Source organism: Diabrotica virgifera, chromosome 4 (genome assembly GCF_917563875.1).
Source record: "Diabrotica virgifera virgifera chromosome 4, PGI_DIABVI_V3a".
Classification (NCBI taxonomy): Eukaryota; Metazoa; Arthropoda; class Insecta; order Coleoptera; family Chrysomelidae; genus Diabrotica; species Diabrotica virgifera.
In genome coordinates this window covers 11,940,232-11,965,452 of record NC_065446.1, presented here as the reverse complement: position 1 = coordinate 11,965,452, position 25,221 = coordinate 11,940,232, and the positions used below count along the sequence as shown (strand labels likewise).

General features: G+C 31.8%; 1 protein-coding gene across 1 annotated transcript in view; it reads left to right on the top strand.

Annotated features, from left to right (window-relative positions):
• The window catches only part of LOC114336753 (neural cell adhesion molecule 2), a 331,903-nt gene that overhangs the window by 132,479 nt on the left and 174,203 nt on the right, over window positions 1-25,221 (top strand). The gene's annotated exons all lie outside the window — the stretch shown is intronic.

Sequence of the window (25,221 nt, the reverse complement as noted above, 5' to 3'; positions counted from 1 at the left end):
GGGTACAACGGCCTCGTTAATTCAGATGGACTTACTCAAGTTTTTTTTATGTATTTTGACCCGTAGAACACGAATTTTTTGGGTAACAGTTGATCCGGATGTCGATAAGATTGTTATAGACCAAGAACTTGAGGAATCAAATAACAGCGATTTTTGGCAAAACAAAACAATATTTTGTATTTTTTGGGCCATTTTAAGTAAAAAATATTTCTACAAGTTTTTTCGTAGGATGCACAGTTTTCGAGATAAACGCGGTTGAACTTTAAAAAAATCGAAAAATTGCAATTTCTGAACCCGAATAACTTTTGATTAAAAAATAAAATAGCAAGTCTGCTTACCGCATTTGAAAGTTTAAGTCAAATTATATCGGTTTTGATTATTTGCATTGGTAAAAATTTATTTTTTTATTGTTTAACAAAGCTATAAACACGTAGGGTTTCCCGTGCTTTTACATGCGTTTTACCGCATGTAACGTAGAAATAGTCTTGATTGCACTAGTACCTATTCTACCTACTCGTTCGATTTTAAATGAGAAATCATAGAAACATCACTCACGCACTAGTTGTTTGTAGCTTTGTTTAACAATAACACAATAAATTTTTAGCAATGCAAATAATCAAAACCGACATAATTTGACTTGAACTTTCAAAGGCGCTAAGCAGAATTGCTATTTTATTTTTTAATCAAAAGTTATTCGGGTTTAAAAATTGCAGTTTTTCGATTTTTTGAAAGTTCAACCGCGTTTATCTCGAAAACTGTGCATCCTACTAAAAAACTTGTAGAAATATTTTTTGCTTAAAATGACCCAAAAAATACAAAATATTGTTTTGTTTTGCCAAAAATCGCTGTTATTTGATTCCTCAAGTTCTTGGTCTATAACAATCTTATCGACATCCGGATCAACTGTTACCCAAAAAATTCGTGTTCTACGGGTCAAAATACATAAAAAAAACTTGGGTAAGTCCATCTGAATTAACGAGGCCGTTGTACCCCCCCTGGCGACAGGACTATAACGAGCAAAACTTTTTTAGATCATTGCTTACTAATGACGCTATTATAGATGATGTAGATGGTTATGATGGTGACGTTGATTTTGAGTTTGAAACTGAAACTGAATAATGAGGCAGATTTTGTTAAAGTTCTATCAAAAATAATAATTATCATTTTTTTATTTTCTTTTGCCTTTATTAATACCTGTTTGTAGCATTAAATATTGTGTTTACGATTTTGTACAAGGAACCACATTACTTTGTTGGAAAATAAATCTGTTTTATTTGGTGACTTGACATTTTCTTGTGTTCATTGAAACCCATTCGTTTCAATATATTTTATGTTTCTTTATAAAAAAAAATAATCCCATTTATGCATGGAACCAAGTGACTGGTTCTTTTTAAAATTGTATAAAAAATATTGAAATTTAATTTTTTTAAAAGGAACCAAGTAGCATATTTATTTTATGAATGATATTTTTTAAACTACTTTCAGACAGCAAAAGTATAAATTACCTATACTAACATTGGGCGTAACCTAAAATATCTTAAAATAACCGTTGTTCAAAATAATCGATTCTAACTGACGACAATCAATTTTGTTGATTTTCTCAGTTGTTACTTGATGATGCTTGGTTCCCTGTTCTATATCTACATCCATTTGTATGTCGTCCTCTCTACATACAGGGTGTCACAAACTTAACATAAGAAAAACATTTCTTTTCTTCCACCCGGTGTAAGAACAAAAAAGAAGTTTGAGTAAACCTTTGCACAACTACTGTGTAATTACTAAAGAAATATATTAAAAAAATATAGTGGAATCCGTTAGTATGTTCACGACAAAAAACAACCATGAAAATGTGCATAATTTTCTATAGTATCTTTAAGTGTTGACGAGCAGTTTATGACTGCCCGTATTTAGTCAATGTCACTACTTATGTTTATTGTTGATACTCAATAAATTGCAAATAGTCGGGGAAATGAAGCATTTTGGCTCGCAATTTTTTCGTCCAGCATGGATTTACTTAAAATTTTCACAGGAGGTAGGGAATAGTCCAAGGATCATTTTCTATATCATGTCGCTGTACGCTAAAACCTTGGGGATGGTTGCCACCCCATCTCGGGGGCGGGAATTTTTATTACATTTTAACAATGTAAATCGATGTGAAAAGTAATTTTAAGAAAAAAATGTTTTTTACATTTTCTTCGTAAAACTAATATTTTTCGAGTTATTCGCGCTTGAAAGTAACAGTTTTTCGACGAAAAAATCGACTTTTCTAGAGGGTTTTTTGAGAATACCTCGAAAAATATGTATTTAATCAAAAAAGCTGTAGATATCAAAATTGTATCTTTTAGTAACGCAAACCAAATTATTTTTCTGTAATATATTTAAGACCAATACAAACCGAGATACGGCTTGTTGAAAGTTAGCTTTCTTCGACAAATGCATAATATGAAATATTCAAAGCCAAATAACGGAAAAACTTTGCATTTTTCGAGGAAAATTTACAAAACAGTTTTTTAAGTATACAACTAAACTTTTAAAAAAATAATAAAGTTTCTAGCCTGAAAATTAAGCGACTTATGATCAAAAAAATGGTCGGTACCTGGTTTTCTCTATGAAAAAATCAGTGAAAACAACCTCCTAACTACTCTCCTAATTAAAAATTGGTCTTCGCCTTTCTGCAATTTCTTTTATATTTATATTATCAATACACCCAAGAAGTTTGGCCTATTTGAAAGGCCTAATTTTAGAAAAATTGGAGTTTAAAGAAAAATGAATTTTTTGCAATTTCCCATTTTTCACCTTTTACTTCAAAATATCTCCGAAAATACTGGAGATACGAAAAATATGATGGACCACTAAATTGTAGCTTTTTTAACAACTAAAATTTCCTTTTACATAGATTTTCATTATAGTGATCAGTTAGCGAGATATAGCTGTTTAAATTATCTATTTACGAGGAAACACCCCCTTATTCGAGCCCTTTAAACCCACCCTAATTAAATACTAAGGGAGCTCACGAAATTTAGTTTACACAGTCCTATAACTCTTAAAAAATCCTACAAAGTCATTTTTGAAAAAACTTTTTTTTCCCAAAAAATTAAGGAGCTATATAAAACAAATTTTTTTTCGACAAATTCGAATAGTCCGCTTATGGATAATTTTCAATGTATTATGTATAATACCACAGAACCGGTTCGTATACTGGAAGATGACTAAAAAAGTGTTTGTATTTGTATTTGTATATATTTGTAAATTCGTATTTTTGTGTAAATAAATGTTTTTGTATTTCTTTAATTCTACTTTTTTTCCGTATGGATATATTAATTATATTTGCATTATTATCAACAGAAATATGCAAAATGCAAAATACAAAGAGGTGTCAGACAGGGTTGTATACTGTCCCCACTGTTATTCAATTTATATTCAGATAGAATATTTAAGGAAGCGCTGCATAATTTGGAATGGGGTGTGAAAGTTAATGGAATTCTGATAAATACAATCAAATATGCAGACGATACAGTTATTTTAAGTGATGATATGAATGGGTTAAAACACCTTTTAAATGCTATTGACACAGTGGGAAGAGAGTTTGGCCTAAATATAAACTGTTCAAAAACAAAATACATGGTATTTAGCCGTTTCGCCCATCAAGATTCACGGTTATGTGTTAATGGTCATATAATTCAAAGAGTACCCAGTTTTAAATATCTTGGTTGCCATATTACTGAACAACTAGATCCAGATAAAGAGATAAAATGTAGAATCGAGATAGCCCGCACGACATTTTTAAAAATGAGGTCATTCTTCTGTAATGATACCTTGCAACTTCAACTTCGAAAGCGCATGATTAAATGCTACATTTGATCAGTCCTCTTGTATGGTGTCGAAGCATGGACATTAAAAGTATCCACCAATAACCGTTTGGATGCCTTTGAAATGTGGCTGCACAGACGTATACTGAAAATACCATGGACGGCTATGCTGACAAATGTGGCAGTCCTTAAGAGAGCAAATGCTACCCGCGAGCTGCTTGATAACATCAAATATAGAAAGATGGCCTATTTTGGACACGTAGTAATGGGAGACCGGTATAATATTCTTCAACTTATTATGATGGGTAAAATCGAAGGACGCAGAGGAATTGGTAGAAAACAGGCCTCTTGGTTGAATAATATCCGGGAGTGGACACGAATAAAGAAAGCAGAACACCTATTTAGAATAGCTCGAGACAGAGACAGTTTCGCCATGTTAATCGCCAACGTCAAGGGGACTTGATAGGACACGTTAAGAAGAAGATGTATTAAAATATCTACTTATAAAAACTGTAATGTTATTAAGGGTGGTTTTTAAGGATTGAAATATTACGATATTATGTATATCCTAAAGTATAAAACAATCATTATTTAACCAATCAAAACTAAATTTTACCCATATTAAAGTTTACAATGTTTTTATAAAATTTTTGAAAATAAGGGGTAGTTTACACCCCTAAAAATAATCAACGCCCTTAAACATTATGTAGAATATGAAGTACAGGGTGAGATGATCCTAATCCCAAATTTTTATGTAAATCGATGCAAGCCGAAATTATTCTTTTAGGATAAGTATATTTTTTATATATAGCTCCAACAAGGATGGTTTTACGGGTTGAGATATTATGATAGTATATCTTAAAGCATAAAACAATCATTATGTAACTAATAAGAACCAAATGCTGACAATATTAAAGTTTAAAATGGTATTTTATATTTTTTTACAATCAGGGGTAGTTTTCACCCTTAAAAAACCAAAAGCGTACAACGGTTCAATATAGAAAATGAACTAGAGGGTGTAATGAGCCTAATCCCAAATTTTTGTACAAATCGATGCTGGACGAAAAAATTGCGAGGTTTTGCCATTTTTTCAGCTTCATTTCCTCGACTAAAAATACTTTTAAATAAAACAAAGTTAAATCTGGTTTCCAAAAAAATCTCTGTGCTTGTGTTCCAGAATATTAATAAATTAAAAATGCTCTCTTGTAATTTAAAAACTAGAAAGTATTTATCTTGACTACGTGTTTGCCTGAATTTTGATTTCTGTAATAACGTCTTATAGTAAAATTTTAATTTTAGTATTAATAGACAATATATTTTAAATATTTTTTCTTGAAACAAGCCCTTGTTCCCAACTTTGTTTAATTTAGACCTAAACTGTCACGGCAATAAGTTAACATTTTCATCACAAAACTAAAAAGCGTGTTAGTAACTGAGTCAGAATTAAAACTTAATTATATCTAAATAGCGAGATTAAAGGCTTCTTTGGGTTCAAGAATGCTTATCCTTTATCCCCGTCGGCTACGGCCGTGCTTATTTTGATAATACTACAGCAAAGTGGAAGGGACAGGAGCGATTTGGGAATGTTTCAGACACTGATAAGGCCAGGAAACGAGAATCCTGAAAGGTCTGAAATACAATAAAATGGAAGTAGAAGAAAAGATAGCTAACAGCAGTGGGAAAGGCTTGACAGTCTGTCCAGGATATTAAATAAAGGATACCGCATTGAGTTCACAGGAAGACGGTTGCTCAAATTTCCAGAGAAATTATTAAGGCGTTCATTATTTCCTTTTGGACTTTTTTTGAACGGCGTCGCATCATGGCAATGTTCCTGAAGTGGTTGGTGGGATTTAATTAAATTGTTGCTTCCCTCGGATAAAGTAAACAACTGCAATTTGAAGAATTTTTCAAATGAATAACTTGATTCACTGTGAGTTATATACACAGAGGGGAAAATTATGGAATAAATTCATTTTATCTAAAATGGACGATTTTAGAGATAAATGCCGAAACAGGTAGATTTTTATTTTTAAATTATATTTTTTTGGCATATTATAGCATACCTACTAGTGACGTCATCCCTATGGGCGTAATGACGTAATCGACGATTTTTTAAAGTGGGAATAGGGGTCGTGTGATAGCTCATTTTAAAGGATGTTTAATTCTCTATTTAATAATATAAACGACGACATGATTTTTTATACAGGGTAGCCAAAAAAGAAATTTTTGGATTAAATTAATTGACGCAAAAGAAGAATGTATGTAATTTATTTAACTCAAAATACATTTAACTGCTGTCAGAAAATATAAAAAATATTTATTTGAAAAACAAATATAATAAGATATGATAATAAGATTTAAAAGTATCCCCCGCCCACCTTCGTGGAGGGTCTTGTTTAATGCCAGTGGATCGATTTTTCAAAAATATTGAATGCGTGTATTTTTCAGTTTTTGCAGAATGAAGAGAGAGACCCCTCTTCGTGGAGGGTCGTGATTGGTATCATTCGATAAATTTTTAAAAAATGAGATTCACGTAAACACCATTTGAAATCCAATTCCAAGGGATATTAAACCACGTTGAACTTAATCTTTTAAACCCCCAGCTTTTCTAAAACTTAAATGTAAAAGGACCCCGGTTACATGATTCTCGCAGCAAAATTTTAGTTTTAAACGTTCGTATCTCGGTTATTTTTTACCCTACGGAAATAGTAAAAAAGCTAAAATATTTTATACAGAACAAGCCGAAAATGCGAGCATTATCATAACGAAAACTTTGTTTATTTACGTATTTAATTTCATAATATGGAAAATTACTATTACGAAAAGTTGTTTAGAATTAAAAATTCTGTTTTAATTTGCAATTATATCATTCTAATTTAATTGTTGTGAACTATAAAGATACTTTACTCAAAATTCTTATTTTTTATATACCTCGTATAAAATTAATAAAATTTTATATGTGATGGTTGCATCATAAATCTTAGACCATGAAGAGCTTTTTATATAGAATGACTTTTCTGCGTCAAATTAAAAATGCAAGAGTTTTAAATGAAAACGATGATTTAAAATAAACCTTATTTTCGTTTTCAGCACCATTAAAACGTTAGTTTAGACGAAAATTAGCCATTCACCACACCGTGGTCAGTATCTTGAGAAATAAGCGTTATTTTAAGAGTGCCACTCGTCTATCAAGTCACATAACTTTTTTATTGTTGCATACTTTGACTTGAAATTTTCCAAAAACTTCATGAATTATATTTTATTCCTGTGTTGGTTAAAATTATAAACTAAAAAGTTTGTCGCTCAACTTTTTTAAATAAACATGAAACTAATGAAATCTGACGACAAAATGTTTAAAAATTAACAACTCCTCTTTTAATTTGTTTAAACAGTTTGAATAAAGCACATTGTTATTTAAATACTTCAAAAATAACACAGTAAAATTTTCAAAAGGAAATATTTACAGCGACCAAAGATACAGCGTAGTAAAATCGAAAAATCATTAAAATTGATTCAGCGGTATCGAAAATATAAAGAATCAACAAAATTGGTCCTTCTCTTAAAGTTGATTTTCGTGGTCGGTATATCGTAATTTTAGGAGTTGTTACCGCGCGCCTAAAACTGGAACAGTCTATTTATGATTAAAGGGGAGGCCGTACACTTATACAAACCTTTGTTGTTAATACATTATTGCTTTCAAAATATACTCAAATTGTATTTTAAAACATTAATTTTATATAATAATTAAATTCATTATAAAATGTCATTTATATTTTATAAATAGCTAATTTAAAATTTAGTTTGACATTCACGAAGTGTCAAACTTAAATGTAAATACCAAATATCTTATACTTTGCTTAACGAATTCAGATTAAAACTAGCCTACTTACTAATAGCAACGATTTCAGATGACGTTTAGTGTGTCGGAAGAAAATAAAAGGATTGTGACGTCACATTTTAGCCTTTGAGGTCGATTATCTCGAAGATGGTTAGAGATATCGAAATGCCGTTTTCAGATTTGAATTCAGAAGACAAAACTACATATGAGCTCATTGTTAAATCGGCTTTAGGAATTACAGGAGCGGCGACGCAATAACACACACACTTTGCAAATTTATAAACGAAAAGTTTTCGTTGAAAAGCTAGAATTTGGTTATATATCATTTTTATGTATGTTGAGTATTTTTGGAGTTATGATAAAAAAAATGAAAAGTACGATAATTTTAAAAATTCTGATTTTTTTTAAATATATCTTTTTTTCAAAAATATGCATTCTGCACTGGTCAAATCTGTTGAAATTCTTATTTGTGCTAATATAAGGGAACTATTCTAAGACTTACAATAAATTTTAATTTTTGAGGAAATTGCGTATGTTTTATTTTTAAATTTTTTCTAAAAACTCGAAAGGCTTCTCTTATTTTCAACATAACTTGCTTAATTTTGATGCTATTAACTTCCTCTGGAGCTCGTTTGATAGGTATTTATAAGTACTTTGACAAGTGTTTAGCAGATATATTTTATAAAATGCGTTGTTTATTCGTTATTTAATCTTGGATATTTAGATTTGAGTACTCGTCGAAAAAAATATACATTCAGTTACCCATAACTCACTTTGAATTAACAATAGTTTAATTCTTTAAGTGAGCTGTGTATTCAGTTTTATTATCTTGAATTTTTGTCATAAGAACTTTTTTGTAAAAGCTGATAATTTTTGTGTTAATCGTGAAAAACAGCTTTAAAACATGCATTTTTTTATGAAAAAATAAAATTTTTGATTTTTAATAACTCAAAAAGTATCGATTTAAATTAATAACTTTGTATAACAACTTTTGCCTATAATTTGTCCCTCTATTGATTTATGTTATTATTTTTAATAAAATAATTTTCACCCTCGGGAAGGGGCGACATCCACCCCAAGGTAAAGGCGCAAGTTGGCATTATGTCACTTTTGTTCCATGAGGTATTTTCTAACTACTCACCAATTTTCATGAAAATCGATGTAGGTTCAACGAAATCGGAGGTGAAAACCTTCAGTTACTGCACTGAACATGAAACTTTGTAATGAGGTTGATACATCAAATGACTAAATCATCAAGATTGTAACATCAAGAAAATTTTTTATTAGTATTGTAAAAAATTAGTGATATATATTTTAAAAAAATTGCTTACATTCATCGGCAACATACATAAACTCCAAGCGAAAAAGATTATCATCGTTTTTTTTTCACCTTACACCACCTCTGACCTCGACTTGTTTCAATTTATATTTTTTTACTTCCTCGCCGCAAACAAGTCGAGACAAGCCATAAAAACTGAAACATGGTGTAAGCTGCTTTAAAAACGTCAGTGGCATCTGATGTCAATATTGCTGATCATCTCCGAACATCCAAATCCTTGATGTAGGGCTGAAATAAACTGGCATGGTGATTTAACCTCAACACGAGTTTTCTTTTTGGGATTATATTAGTTTTCTGCTTCTTCTTATCTGCTACTAAATCTAACTTATATAAAAAGTTTAAAAAATATACACTTTGTAAATAGTAAAAACATGGATCTTGCTTCACTATTTAAAACTGATAGACCAGGGCGCATCTGTAAAAATATTAGTACATTTGGACCTTGAGAGGTGGCTCAAATTTTTTTGCAGAAATTGCTTGAAAATAACTCAAGTACCTAATAGTAGTTGAGTTATATTCCCTCTCAAAAAGGTCCGGAACATTGTTTAAATAAGCATAATATCAAAAAATGAAGGAAACATTCGATTTTTTTCTTAGTTTTTTGAATATAAGTTTAAAAGTAAGTATTCATTTCCGAGAAAAGTTGTACTGACACAAAAGTTGTATAATTAAATTTCCTACAATATAGAATTGGTTAAAAATTTAAAAAAATAGTCATCCTTGTTGCAAAATAGCAATAATTGCGAAAAAACATAAGAAAAAAGTTTTGGCATTTTTTGTTTTTCAACCATTTATGCTACACTTAGGACCTTCATATTTCACCCAGGAAAAACTTTATGATACAGTAAAACAATACTGTAAATTTTATTAAGATCGGTTTAATAGATTTTGCAAAATAAATTTTGCAATCCAGCTTTCTCAAAAAAAATTCATTTTTTCAAAATGTTACAGGACTGGAAATAAAGCAGATAGCAAGTTGAATTTATTTCTACTTATAGAAATTTACTGTACCTTTCATTTGCAATTTGCAAAATTAAAATCGATTAACTATCACGGCGTCAGGAATGTTTTTAAATAAACATTAATTATTGGTGCTACGCGCAGGACAGCGGATAGTTTGCTCTGATTGGGCATTCCAATGACCTTTGATAATGATTGATACATTTTAATTTTTATTACATTTCGATATAAATAAATAAATTTGATTATTGCAAAATAAAAACACATACTCTATCCTTTGAAATAACACTTTTTCTAACAAAAACTTTCTTTGTTCATATATTTTAACTTAATTAAAATTCAACAAAATATAGAGTTAGAATATAATATATTAGATAAAGGTTGGAAGAAATTTTGGCGGAAATCAACTTGTGTGAATCGAACACTACTGTTCTGCTCGTAGCACGAAAAATTAATGTTTATTTAAAAAATTTTCTGACGCCGCGATAGTTAATCGATTTTAATTTTGCAAATTGCAAATGAAAGGTACAGTACACTTCTATAAGTAAAAAAAATTCAACTTGCTCTCTGCTTTTTTAGTCCTGCAACATTAAAAAAAAATGAATTTTTTTTGCGAAATCTGGATTGCAAAATTTATTTTGCAAAATCTATTAAACCGATCTTAATGAAATTTACTGTGTTGTTTTACTATATCATACAGTTTTCCTGGGTAAAGTATGAAGGTCCTAAGTGAATATATAAATGGTTGAAAAAAGTTAAATTCAAATACTTGTGTTTGTATGGTTTTTTTCGCAATTATTGCTATGTTGCAACAAGAGTGACTATTTTTTAAATTTTTAACCAATTCTATATTGTAGGAAGTTTAATTATGCAACTTTTAGGTTGGTACAACTTTTCTCAGAAATGAATAATTTTAAAGTTATAATCAAAAAACCGATAAAAAAATCTAATTTTTCCTTCATATTTTGACAATTTGATTATTTAAACAATGTTCCGGACCATTTTGAGTGGGAGGATAACTCAAATATTATTATTTGAGTTATTTGCAAGCAATTTCTGCAAAAAAATTTGAGTCACCTCTCAACGTCCATCTCAAAACAGATGCGCCCTGGACTATAATAATTAAGAGCGTACTCTAAGATCACAATCAAGATGCAGTAAAAATATACAAACCAGGACACGTTAAATGTTACAAGGAGCACTCCCGACTCATAATTTACAATGTATATGTACATTGTAAATCCCAAATTATGATTTACAAAGTTTATACATTGTAAGTTATGATTCGGGAGTGCTCCTTGTAACATTTAACGTGTCCTGGTTTGTTTATTTCTACTGCATCTTGATTGTGAATATAAAGTAGGCGAAAATATTTTACGACTATCCCTAATTTTTCTTTCTTTACACGGCAAATTACGTGTACTAAAATTTTAACTGGTATGGAGATTAGTTGACAATGACATTGTCATCATTATCTTAGAGATGGTTTTTAAATATGTTCTTGGATAACCGTTACTTGTTTAATCGCTTAAATTATTAACTGATTTAAATAGTATGATTATTTTTACACTAACTATGTATTCAGTGATTACAATATTTTATATACTGTACAATAAAAACTATTACTCAAGAATAGAGAAAAAGTTATTTTTTAATAATAGGTATATTGTTACTATGGAACGCTTAGATAAATTTAAAGAACATCCATAACAACAAAATACTTAGATAACAAAATATATCCTGGTGTATTCCTGCTTGGATCTTCCATAAATAATAAACAATAAAGAAAACAGGAAGAGAATAGAGAATACAATAGAGAAAATAGGAAGATTGCTAAAAAACACAAAATAGAAACGATATTTAACACGGACAGAAAATTCTCAACTACTTTACCAACAGCAAAAACAAAATATCGTTAGAAAACCAAGAAGTATATGAAATTATATGTAAGGGATTGTCAAAAGTCATATCGGGCAGACCAACCGAAGATTTCACGTTAGACGAGAAGAACATCGAAATGCCGTCGAAAGGGGAGAAACAACGTCATCCCTTGCACAACATGTCACAAATACAGGACATGCAATAAACCTAAACTAAACCACGACGCTATCTAACATAGAAATCAAAAGAAAGCGTGAAATCAGAGAATCGATAGATATAAAAAAATCCCAACCGTCTTAACCAAAGAGATGATGCTCAACGGCTCCCTACAACATGGAAAACGGTACTAGAGAAAAAGACCAAAATAAATCAGGCAACGACATCGACACGTATTACCCCACCTGCCCCTCCAACATATACTGGGCCAATAATAAGAACCAGAACGCGTAGGCCAGGGAACGCATTCATCATCAACCCGTACTCGTCCACTGCTAGACATAGGTCTCCCTCAGCTCTTTCCATCTTTCTCTGTTTTGTGCGGCTTGCATCCAGTTGCCGACAATAAGCTTCAGATCGTCAGCCCATCTGGTTTGTGGTCGTCCTCTGGTAGTGCTTCTTCTCGTGGCCTCCACTCGACAATACGTTTTGTCCATCGGTTGTCGGACAATCTGGCGACGTGTCCTGCCCAATTCCACTTGCGCGACACGATTCTTTCGACGGCGTCCATTGTTTTTGTTCTTTTAGGAACGCGTTACAATCAACTATATAAGTAATTGTGAATAAAAATTCAGTCTACTTCAAGCAGTAGCGAGAAGCGGAACTACCTGACTTGATAATGGCAAGTTTGATCTTGCCAAAACTTCATAAAAATATTGGTTTTTCTCAAAACCAAGATTATTTCAAGTCAAAGTCCGGGAGTCAAACCCGGAAAACCACAGAAAGCATATATTATGTCATCCATTTGGTGTTAGTTGACTACTTACCTGCTGGATTTACATTAAAATCGTCTTTGAGCTTTCACTTCTTAGTAGCTAAATCGTGTTTGCTCTATTAGCTCCCCGCTAAGCTATTAAGCGAAGTTTAATAAAGGTAAAAAATTTAGCATGCTATCGAAACCTCACTATTAATTAGTTAAATTTCTAGGGGCAATTTAATTCTCCAAAGACCAATTATATCGGCTTTGAAGCTTAACTTTTGTATGACGACTAATAGCCCAGTAAATAACCGTTTTGGAGTGTAATTTTCAGGGTCGTCTCCGAATTACATGAAAATTTGGAATTAGGTTTACTTATCCTCCACTTCAAAGTTTAACCTGTGCCATTGTTTTCCTAAAATTCAATATGCCCTCAAAAATTGCATGCACCTTTGAATGCATTTCATGCATTGTAAATGAATTTTTTCCACCCATTTTTCTATTGTAGACTTTTTTCCTGACGTCAGTCCGAACACAATGCAAAAAGTTGTGAGTCGATAGATGCTATATTTAAAAATCGATTTATTTTTTCCGAAATATCCTTGTCCAGTTACACTGCTCAACATGTTATATACTGTGTAAATTAAAAATAGGATGTAAGTATATTGAATATAAAACTAAATATAACTTAAATATTTATATTGAGTAGTGTGTAAGTAATGCGGTGTTCAGTTTCGCAGTCGTCAATGAAAATTCTGCCAATTGAAATAACAGTAGGAGAGCCTTGGATACTAAATTTACAATTACGAAAGCGTCATGTGGACCTATTGGGTTGTGAAGATTAGGTCTTAAAACCAAAAAAATTTAATTTAGCTTTTCCATTATAATAAGAATTTTCCATTTTTTAATTTCCCTTTCTAAAATTTTTTTTTGAAGTTATACTTCTTTAAGCGCGATTGGGAGTGAATTTTTATTATTCTGTGCGCATGCGTACACACACAGTATGGAGTTCGTTGCTTAATGTTTTAAGGTATGTAGGTATTAGTCCAAAAAAGGTGTGGAAAGAATATATTGGTTTTTTTAAGCGTAAGTAAGAGGCCGAGCCGATAGGCGATGGCTATTAACAAGTAAGGTCCATAAACGCTGTTTACGCCCGAAATACATACCAATTTTTATGCACGACTGTTTGAATGATCATTTATTAATAAAGATACAATCCTCAATACAATACAATCAATAGACGATCCTCAACAACTTTGCTGGCTAACGCAGGTGAGGATATTCTTAACATAAAACGACATGCTGGTTGGAAGTCTACATCAGTAGCGAAAGGATATATATTTCCGTGTCATATTTTCCGTTTTATATTTCCATATAAGTTTCCGTGTCAAATAAAAAAAATTGTCAATGCTGATATGCCATCTACAAGTTGCTCAGATGACGGTTGCTCTGGTGATTCTTTTCAGTTCATAGCAACTTACAACAGAGCAAAGTAGCAAATCCTAACATTTCTATAAATAATTGTTCAAATTGTGTTATAAATAAAGACCGGATTATATGTTTTTTGCATATCGATAACCATCAAAGATACAATCAAACGCTTCAGGATGTGGACGAATTATGATAATTAAAGGCGTTTGACACTAATTTAATTTTACATATTTAGAATATTTTCGGTTTTTTGACATATTTTGATGGTTTGAACATATTTTCGACCGTTTGACATATTTTGGCATATTTTTAACATATTTTGGCATATTTTGACATATTTTTGGCTGTAAACAGCTTGACACAGTTAACCAAGTAACAATGGTTAGGTTTATAAATGATGCATTCATGAACTTTTTCGTTCCCGACATTGTTCCAGCTAACAAAATCTTGCTTATGGTTTCCGATGCTGCGTCATACATGGTCAAATCTGGCCAACAACTAAAAGTTTTATATCCCAATTTAATTCATGTGACGTGTTTGGCGCATGGTTTAGACAGAGTGGCGGAAGAAATTCGAAATTAATTTCCAACATTTAATAGTTTAATTAGCAACGTGAAGAAAATATTTTTAAAATCGCCTTTAAGGATTCAGATATATAAAGAAAAATTACCAAATACTCCTTTGCCACCGGAGCCTATAATCACAAGTTGGAGAATATATTTAAAAACTGCCTGTTTTTATACACAACATTTTCTCCCTATAAAAGAACTAATTTTATGTTTTGAAGAAACAAATATTGGTGCGATTTCAAAATGCAAATCAATTTTAGAAAACAGATCACTGCACAATGAGCTTTGTTTTATTAAATCGAATTATGAATTTGTTTATAAAACCATCCTCAATCTTGAAACTGAATCGTTTCCACCACAAGAGCCCCTTAATTTAATTCAGAAATTTAAGGAAAACGCTGAAGAAGTTTCTGGAAAAATTGGACAATCAATAAATAAAAAATGGATTGAAACTTTACAGAAAAATAGTGATTTAAAATTATTATTACAGGAAGCAAACCAAATTATTTGTGGCGATTTTGATGTCAATACCAATTTAAATGCGGAGATTGTTAATGTTATAAAATTTGCACCAATCACATCAGTTGATGTTGAACAAAGATTTTCAACATACAAATTACTACTAAGGGATAGGCGACATAATTTTACTATTGAAAATATTTAATAACATTTGATTGTGAATTGTTTTTATAAGAAGGAATAAAATGTAGACACGTAAGTAATAGTAATATTTTTAATGCACATTTTCTTGTTACTTTAAAATGTTTTTCACATATTCCACGTATTTGGAACATATTTTAAACTTTTAGGGAATATTTTCAACATATTTTACTCATATTTCAGACATATATATGCACATATTTCAGTCAAAACAGGAACATATAATCCGGTCTTTAGTTATAAATATAAAATTATAGATGTAGGAAAATTATGTTTGATTGCTAAAGTTAAATTTCTTTATTAAAATAAAATACAATAAATAAAACTTTGTGTTTCACTAACCACACCCGCCATCTAACATTACCATCCGGCGGGCGATAAAGAAGCCAACGGGCGCTAAAGTGGCACTTTACTCCCATCAAATATATACATATTATGGAATTTACCGCTCGGTCGTGCATAAAGTATTTTTATACTTCACTTGGTCTATTTGACACAATGTCTGAGAAATTTTGTAGTCTGCACTCGCACAAACCAAAGGAATATAGCTCGGTGGTAGAGCGTTCGACTAGAGATCAGGAAGTCCCCGGTTCAAATCCGGGTGTTTTCTATTTTTTTTTTGGTATTGTAAAAAAAATGAAAAGTAGTAAGTAAAAATTAGTTTATTCTTTAAATAAAATATAAATAACCTGTTCGAAAGTATATTTATTTCGTTGAAATCATTTATATAATAGAAGTATAACTTCTTACGTGCGTACAAAGTACACAGACATTCTTTTTTTTTCTGATAAAAGCGCCATCTACTCGTAATTCAAAAAACTTTCGCGAATAAAAGTTTTTTTCTATTTTTACGTAAGAAATCCAAATCTGGAATAAAAAAATAGAGTGTCATATTTAAGATTTTAATGTAACCCTTCACTACACCTCCGTGGGGGTTCGTTTTTGGTAAAATTCTATAGAAATAAGAAAAATTACGGTTTCGTTTTGATTAAAATCTGTCTTCCTCCATCCCCCGATAGCACTATTTCTAGGTCTACCTGTTGTCAAGGAGGCTCTAAGGAAGACAGATTTTTACCATTCCGACCGTAGATTGTCGATATAAATTAAAATAATTTATATCGCAATATGGATAGAACGCCCTCTAACGGGGAATAAGCGAAATGAATTTCGACTCAATTCAAGTTTTCTGCTTAACCCAGGTATAACATACCAAAAGGCACCGCCAGGAAAATATTCCACTTTGCGGTTCAGAGAGCCCATATGAAACGAGTCTTTGTACTCTATGCAGAGTATGGCATTAACAAAATAAGAAAATCTACGGTTTCGTTTTGATTAAAATATGTCTTCCTCCATCCACTATTTCTAGATCTACCTGTTGTCAAGGAGGCTCTAAGGAAGACAGATTTTTACCATTCCGACCGTAGATTGTCGATATAAATTAAAATAATTTATATCGCAGTATGGATAGAACGCCCTCTAACGGGAAATAAGCGAAATGAATTTCGACTCGATTCAAGCTTTCTGCTTAACCCAGGTATAACATACCAAAAGGCACCGCCAGGAAAACATTCCACTTTGCGGTTCAGAGAGCCCATATGTAACGAGTCTTTGTACTCTATGCAGAGTATGGCATTAACAAAATAAGAAAATCTACGGTTTCGTTTTGATTAAAATCTCTCTTCCTCCATCCCCCCATAGCACTATTTCTAGGTCTACCTGTTGTCAAGGAGGCTCTAAGGAAGACAGATTTTTACCATTCCGACCGTAGATTTTCGATATAAATTAAAATAATATATATCGCAGTATGGATAGAACGCCCCCTAACGGGGAATAAACGAAATGAATTTCGACTCAATTCAAGCTTTCTGCTTAACCCAGGTATAACATACCAAAAGGCACCGCCAGGAAAACATTCCACTTTGCGGTTCAGAGAGCCCATATGAAACGAGTCTTTGTACTCTATGCAGAGTATGGCATTAACAAAATAAGAAAATCTACGGTTTCGTTTTGGTTATAGCACTATTTCTAGGTCAACCTGTTGTCAAGGAGGCTCTAAGAAAAACAGATTTTTACCATTCCGACCGTAGATTGTCGATATAAATTAAAATAATTTATATCGCAGTATGGATAGAACGCCCTCTAACGGGGAATAAGCGAAAAAAATTTCGACTCAATTCAAGCTTTCTGCTTAACCCAGGTATAACATGCCAAAAGGCACCGCCAGGAAAACATTCCACTTTGCGGTTCAGAGAGCCCATATGAAACGAGTTTTTGTACTCTATGCAGAGTATGGCATTAACAAAATATGAAAATCTACGGTTTCGTTTTGATTAAAATCTGTCTTCCTCCATCCCCCGATAGCACTATTTCTAGGTCTACCTGTTGTCAAGGAGGCTCTAAGGAAGACAGATTTTTACCATTCCGACCGTAGATTGTCGATATAAATTAAAATAATTTATATCGCAGTACGTTAGAGGGCGTTCTATCCATACTGCGATATAAATTATTTTAAGTTATATCGACAATCTACGGTCGGAATGGTAGAAATCTGTGTTCCTTAGAGCCTCCTTGACAACAGGTAGACCTAGAAATAGTGCTATCGGGGGATGGAGGAAGACAGATTTTAATCAAAACGAAACCGTAGATTTTCTTATTTTGTTAATGCCATACTCTGCATAGATTACAAAGACTCGTTTCATATGGGCTCTCTGAACCGCAAAGTAGAATATTTTCCTGGCGGTGCCTTTTGGTATGTTATACCTGGGTTAAGCAGAAAGCTTGAATTGAGTCAAAATTCATTTCGAAAATTCTATAGACTTTTGAAAAATGTTGAACACTTATTTTTCACAGGGCCGTAACTACTATTGGGGCAACCGGGGCAGTGCCCCGGGGCCCCCGGGCAAGGGGGCCCCGCAGGTGTCCCTTTTTTGACCGTACACAGAGTTTAACGAGGAAAATAAAAATATGTATTTTAAAAGCATATTTTCAAATGACATAATTTCAACTTACAGGGGCACACTAGAACTGAAAAAAAAGTTTAATTTTTTTCTGGAGAAATTAGTATGGAGAAATTAGAAATTAGTAGAAATTTAGAGAAATGCAATTGGAACAGAACCCTTAGAAGGGGCCCCTGATTCCTGAGCTGAGATATGGCTAACGAGACCTTAACATAAAAATTTAAATTAATACTTAGGGAATTAGTTATTTCGGCGTATTAAAACGTAAAATGACATTGGAAAAAGGGCCCGGGCTAAGCTGGGGCCCCCGAGACCTTTCGTAAAGATATAAATTGTTACTGAGGAAATTAGTTATTTTGGTGAAATAAAAACTAAAATGCAACCGGAATAGCGGTCCCCTGTCCCAGCTACTTGGCCTTAACGAATTTACCCAGACCATGATGGAATGAGCACATCGGAATCAGCCCTACCAGTACCACAGCATAATAAATCTAACAGCAGTGACGATATTCGCCTTAGAGAGTATCACTGCTGAAGGTACCGGATATCGTTTTCTCATATCCTCGTCAAATAGGATTCTGCTCTCATTAGAGCTGTATACAATTACTTCTCGACGGTCTCCTCCTTTTTAACATTTTCCTATCTCTGTCAATTTTTCTTCCAATTTTTTCATATCGAATTTTACCGCATTCTTGAATTTTTCTTCCACCTTTACAATTTTCTGTATCTCATCAGCAATCTGATTTACCTCTTCCTGCATTTTCTCTAAATAAATCTTCATATCTTCATATTTTTCCATTCGGTTTTGAAGTTTCAAGAAATTTTCTTTTTATTGATTTTATTATCTCATTTTGTTCTACTATCTGTTCATTTTGTTGTTTTTCTTTTAAATTTTTTAAAGCGAATAAAAAATAAGGTGATTTCAAAATTCTTTTGTGTTGGTCAACTAAAATCAATATGTAAGTTCAAGAAACTTCAGTCATAGAGTCCATTAAAATGCGTTTTCAAGGGGTTAAATATCAAACATTTTTCCGGACCCCGCCTTCCGCTGGGAGGTAAACCCCCAGACCCCCGGCAGGTGGCACCCAGATCACCTTTGCCCCGGGGCCCCTAAAATCGTAGTTATGGCCCTGTTTTTTCACTGTTTCGATTGGATGTTCATTTAGCGAAATATTCGCTTTTGTTTGTAAAACTTTGTAACTCATCCATTTTTTTACGCGCCGCTCAAATCATCAGATTTTTTAACTATACACTGTTCGTCATGTTCTTAACTTACCTTTTCTTAATCTGACGTTTTCGAGTTTTTCTAACGATATATTTTTTACGATCTGCCCCCAACGCACGCCCCTGTATTGCAGGTTCATATATGGTAGGGGTATATTTACAGGGTAACCATAAAAAAGGCGGAAAATATACCTGTGCGCTTTATTGTATACAGAGTGGGCCAAATAAAAGGAGCCACCCCTATATTTGGCAGTATTTATTAGATTTTAAGAAAATAAAAAACAGGTCAATTGTTGATCTAAGGGGGACACATTTTTACGATACAAACATCTGTCATTTGTCGACTCACTCCATTCCACTTCCCCACCCCTTATTTTTAAATCGGGAATAGGGGTCGTGTGCTAGCTCATTTGAAAGGTTATTCAATTCTCTATTTAGTAATATCAATATCGACTTAAAAATGTATACAGGGTGTCCAAAAAAAAATATTTTGAATTAAATTAATTGACACAAAAAGAAGAATGTATGTAATTTATTTAACTCAGAACACATTCTACTGCTGACAGAAAACAGAAAAAAATGTTTTTTGATAGACACTGCTTTTTGCTTAATTTTAATGTTCAAGCTTCCACCCATCTGCCTCTTGGTAGGTTGAATATTGAATTTAAGCAACAAACAGTGTTTATTTATCAAATAAACATTTTTTTCTGTTTTTTATCAGCAGTAGAATGTATTCTGATTTAAATAAATTACATACATTCTTCTTTTTGTGTCAATTAATTTAATTTAAAATAATTTTTCTTGGACACCCCGTATAAATTTTTATGTCAATGTTGATATTACTAAATAGAGAATTGAATAACCTTTCAAATGAGCTGGCACACGACCCCTATTTCCTATTTAAAAATAAGGGGTGGGGGAAGTGGAAGGGAGGGAGTTGACAAATCACAGATGTTTGTACCGTAAAAATGTGTCCCCCTTAGATCAAAAATTGACCTGTTTTTTTATTTTCTTAAAATCTAATAAATACTGCCAAATATCGGGGTGGCTCTTTTTATTTGGCCCACTCTGTATATTTGCAGTGCAACTTGATCGATAAGTAAAAGATAGTTTTTGTTTTAATACTACATATTATTAATTAACAAGATGACTACCTAATATATTTTTAAATTAAAACAGTACGTAAAGATTTTGTTTCCAAATTTTTAAAACACATTTTTTAGACAACGTAATTCAAATTTTTTGTATCATACAAAATTGTTCTTCTGCTTCCTTCTTGTGTGTATGCTTTAAAGCCTGTTTCTTTTTCAATATTAGCCTCCTAAATTGTTTAAATTATCGCACCATCTTTTTCTTGATCTGCAAATACTTCTTGCTCCATTTGGTGACTTATCTCATGCTATTCGTCCTATCCTATCCTCTGCCATTCTACTAATGTGTTCGTTCCATTCCTGTTTTCGTTTTGTCACCCATACATTTATGTCTTTACATTGCGTGATATTCTTATGTTTTCGATTCTGTCCCTATCCAACAGACTTTTCCCTGATATTCGTCGAAGTATTTTCATCTCTGTTGTTTCTAGAAGTCGTCTCGTTTTACATGCGTCAGGTCTTGTCTCCGCCGTGTATGTCAATATAGGTCTAATTGCTGCTTTAAAGATTCTTGCTTTTGTGTCATACAAACTACATTCACTAAATAGATACAATTGTTGTACTGCGAAGGTCACAAATTACATTATTCTATTTTAAATATCTGAAGAGATTTCCTTTTAAATCTCCTTTAAAGTTAAGATTTTAACTTTAAAACTTTATATTATAATAAAAAAATTCTAAGTACACCAGATTTAAATTTTTTAGTAAATTTACTTTAAGAAACTGAATTTGCTACAAAATTGTTAATTGCCTTCTGACTTAATTTTACGTCTCAGAAAATCCGAGATTAACCTTTTTACTGCGTTGTTTTAAAGTGGTTTTTTAGGCCAGAATATAAGAAGTGTTTTTATGGAAATAAGTTTTAGACCGGTCAAAGTTTTTAAAGAAAAAATATTATTAAAGTATATGCTTTCTCTTATCATATTAAGATCTTGCTAGATTTATCGGGGGTTTTCTTCATTTCCTCCACTCTGATTTCACTAATAAAGGCTGGCTATAACCATTTCAAATTTGTCTCTATTTTCTGCTTTTTCTAAAAGTGTCTGTCTGTAAAAAGACACTCCACAGTTTTGGGACGTTTGAGAGTGTTTCTCCCATTTTTGAATGTCCAAAAGGACTGAGTTGCTTTAAATTATACACTAATCACCAAAATTAACGCACCACCTTAAAAATCGGACATTTTTGCTGTCTTGTATTTCCTAAACCTGTTGTCCGATTTTAGTGATTTTTTAGTATATTATAGCATTATTCTTCATGAATATCGATGTAATAATACTATTGCTAAACAGTTAAGTGTCATTGTATACCGGGTGTATCAATGATAGTGTGTTTTTTCCTCAAAGTTTGGAACACCCTGTAGAATAATCTAGCGTATGTAAAATATTGAAATTAAAACTCAACTGTAGCCGTAGAATTTTTTATCATTTTGCTTTTTGATCCATTCGCTTATGTTGGATAATAAAAAAGTTAGTTAGTCTAACAACTAGTGATGTTATTCATAAATACAGGGTGTTTCTTAATAAGTGAGACAAACATTAAGGGGTAATTTTGCATGAAAAAATAATGACCGTTTGCTTTATAAACATATGTCCGCAGATGCTTTGTTCCGAGATACTGGATGTTGAATGTTTTCTTACAAAGTGACGATTTATTTATTGCTCTAGAACTGGTTAAGATATGCAAATGAAATTTGGTAGGTTTAAGAAGTAGTTATTGCGCATTTTTGACATACAATTAAAAATTTTATATTCAACATTGGTGTGCATACGGGTATAAACATTTTAGATACATCCCCGTATGCACGCCAATGGTGAATATAAAATTCTTAATTGTATGTAAAAAAATGCGCAATAGCTACCTCCTAAAACCTAACAAGTATCATTTGCATATCTCAACAGGTTTTAGAGCAATAAATAAATCGTCAGTTTGTAAGAAAAAATTCAACATCCCGTATCTCGGAAACGAAGCATTTGTGATAATATGTTTAAAAAAAAAGGGTCATTAATGTCATTATTTTTCATGCAGAATTACCCCTTATAGTTTGTCGCACTTTAGAAACGCCTTGTATTGATGAATAACATGGCTAGTTGTTAAAGTACCTAACTTTTTTATTATCCCACATAAGCGAATATGTCAAAAAGCAAAATGTTAAGAAAGCCTAAGGCTATAGTAGGGTTGTAATTTCAACATTTTATACACGCTAGAATATTCCACAGGGTGTTCCAAACTTTGAGGAAAAAACACACTATAATTTTTACACCCGGTATACAATGACACTTAACTGTTTAGCAATAATATTATTACATCGATATTCTTAAAGAATAAAGCTATAATATACTAAAAAAATTACTAAAATGGGACAACAGGTTTAGGAAATAAAAGACATCAAAAATGTCCCATTTTTAAGGTGGTGCGTTAATTTTGATGCTTAGTATATAGGTATAACCTGTAAAAATAACTATTTATATAACAAGGGAGGAAAGTGCTACTTTTCCTCCCGAGAATGAAGTTTACTGCCCGACGCGTTACGGAGGGTAGTAATCATTCAAGTGAGGAAAAGGCACTTTACTCCCATGTTATACATATGGTTTTTCCACCTTCCTCAAATTAATAACAAGTCATTTTTAATTTTTACTTAACTTATTTATGTAACTAACCAACAAAATTTATTAAAACTAAAACTAACAAGTAGGTACAATATAACTGTCAGCTGTCAAATATAAGTCAAATTATTAATGTAAACATTGTTAAATCAAAATAACAATTTACTGTTTTCTACCATTCTGCAAAATACAGTATACAGATATTATTGTACAGGGCGTCAATAATTTATATTTCATGAATGAAATACCATGACGTCACTTTTACTTTTCCTCCCTAGGAAGGAAAAGTACAACTTTTCTCCCTACAATCAGGTCTGGAAAAGTATACTTTCGGTAGAGCTAGGTGGAAAATATTATTGTTTTGGTCTATTTTGAAGTCTATAAAATAAGAAAATGCCCAAAAAACCCCTAAATAACAAGTTTTTCGGATTTTTCAAGATGGCGCACCTTACGAAAAATTTATAAAAAAATTAGGAATATAGATTTTAATAAAATACACAATATATAAAAAAAATGTAGACCTGCAACAATCTCTAAAAAAGTTATAAGCATTTCTCAAATAAAATGAATTTTTAGGTTATGTAAAAAATGCACCTGTCTTGTAAAAGTCTCAACTATGCGCATCGATTTTTTGAAAGGTTTAAATTAATGGAATTCTACCTAAAAAAAAATAAAAAGGAAAAAAATACGTTTTTGGTATGGAGGTACCGGTAGGGGGCTGGAGGGTTAAAATTGCGCTGATGCTTATTTCTAATCGCATAGAACGTAAAAAATGAAATTTAATCCACTTTAAATTCTATAAAATGTGGAAAATCCCCAAAACCCCCTAAAAATTAAGTTTTTCGAACCTTTCAAGATGGCGCACATTACAAAAAAATCTAAAAAAAATAAGAAATATAGTTTTTAAGAAAATATACAAAATATAGAACATTAGACATGTAGCTATCTCAAAAAAAAAAGTTATTTACGCATTAAAAAAAAATAAAAATGCATTTTGAGGTTATGTGAACTTAACCAACGGATCTCTACTATTTCAACAATTAGGGTGGAGTAAAAAAATTTTTTTTTGAAATTTGATTAGCACTATTTAGCAAAAGTTGCCTTTGATGTAGTAGATGACCTGTAAATTTTTTAAAAATTAAAAAAAAATTCTTCATTCCCCGCCGCAGGCCCAAAAAATTAAAAATAATTTTTTTTATAAATAGCATTAACTACTAAAAGTTGCTTTTATTTCTGTAGATAATCTACAATTAAAAAAAAATATATATTATAACATTTTTTCATTCCCCGCCATGATCCTAAAAAAAGTTACGCGCCGAAACTTGTTAAAACATTGGTCATTTTATGGCTTTTTAACATTAGAAAAATCCAATTCTCTATATTTACTAGAAAAAAATTTGTTTAAAAAAAATGCATAATTGTCAGTAAATAAAACATCGATTTGACCTTCAGCTCGTTTTTTTAACCCATTGCTACTTTTGTCAGCATCGCATATTATCGCGTCACGTCGGTTGAGAGAGCAGACTCTCGGCGCGGTCTCGGCTCTCGGTCTAGTCGATCTCAATCAACCACAGTTCAGTTATTGGTTATTTGTCGCTTAAGTAAGTTTTGCTACGTAGTGCGTGTTGTGTTTTTGTACGAGAATAAAGAATACTTTAAATTAAGTTACCCAAATAATAGTGGTCGTGGATTTACTTCGTAGTAAATAATGACGACGCGAAGTAAAACAAATTGTCCTATAATTGGGCCTTCGATTGATTTAAATTCGGGAGGAACAATGTTGCCCTCTCGGGAACAAGTGCTTCAATATTATAATTTTATAAGACAAAAGAAACAAAGTGAAGGACAATACAAACCAAAGGTTGGTGAAATCTATGACGAAATTG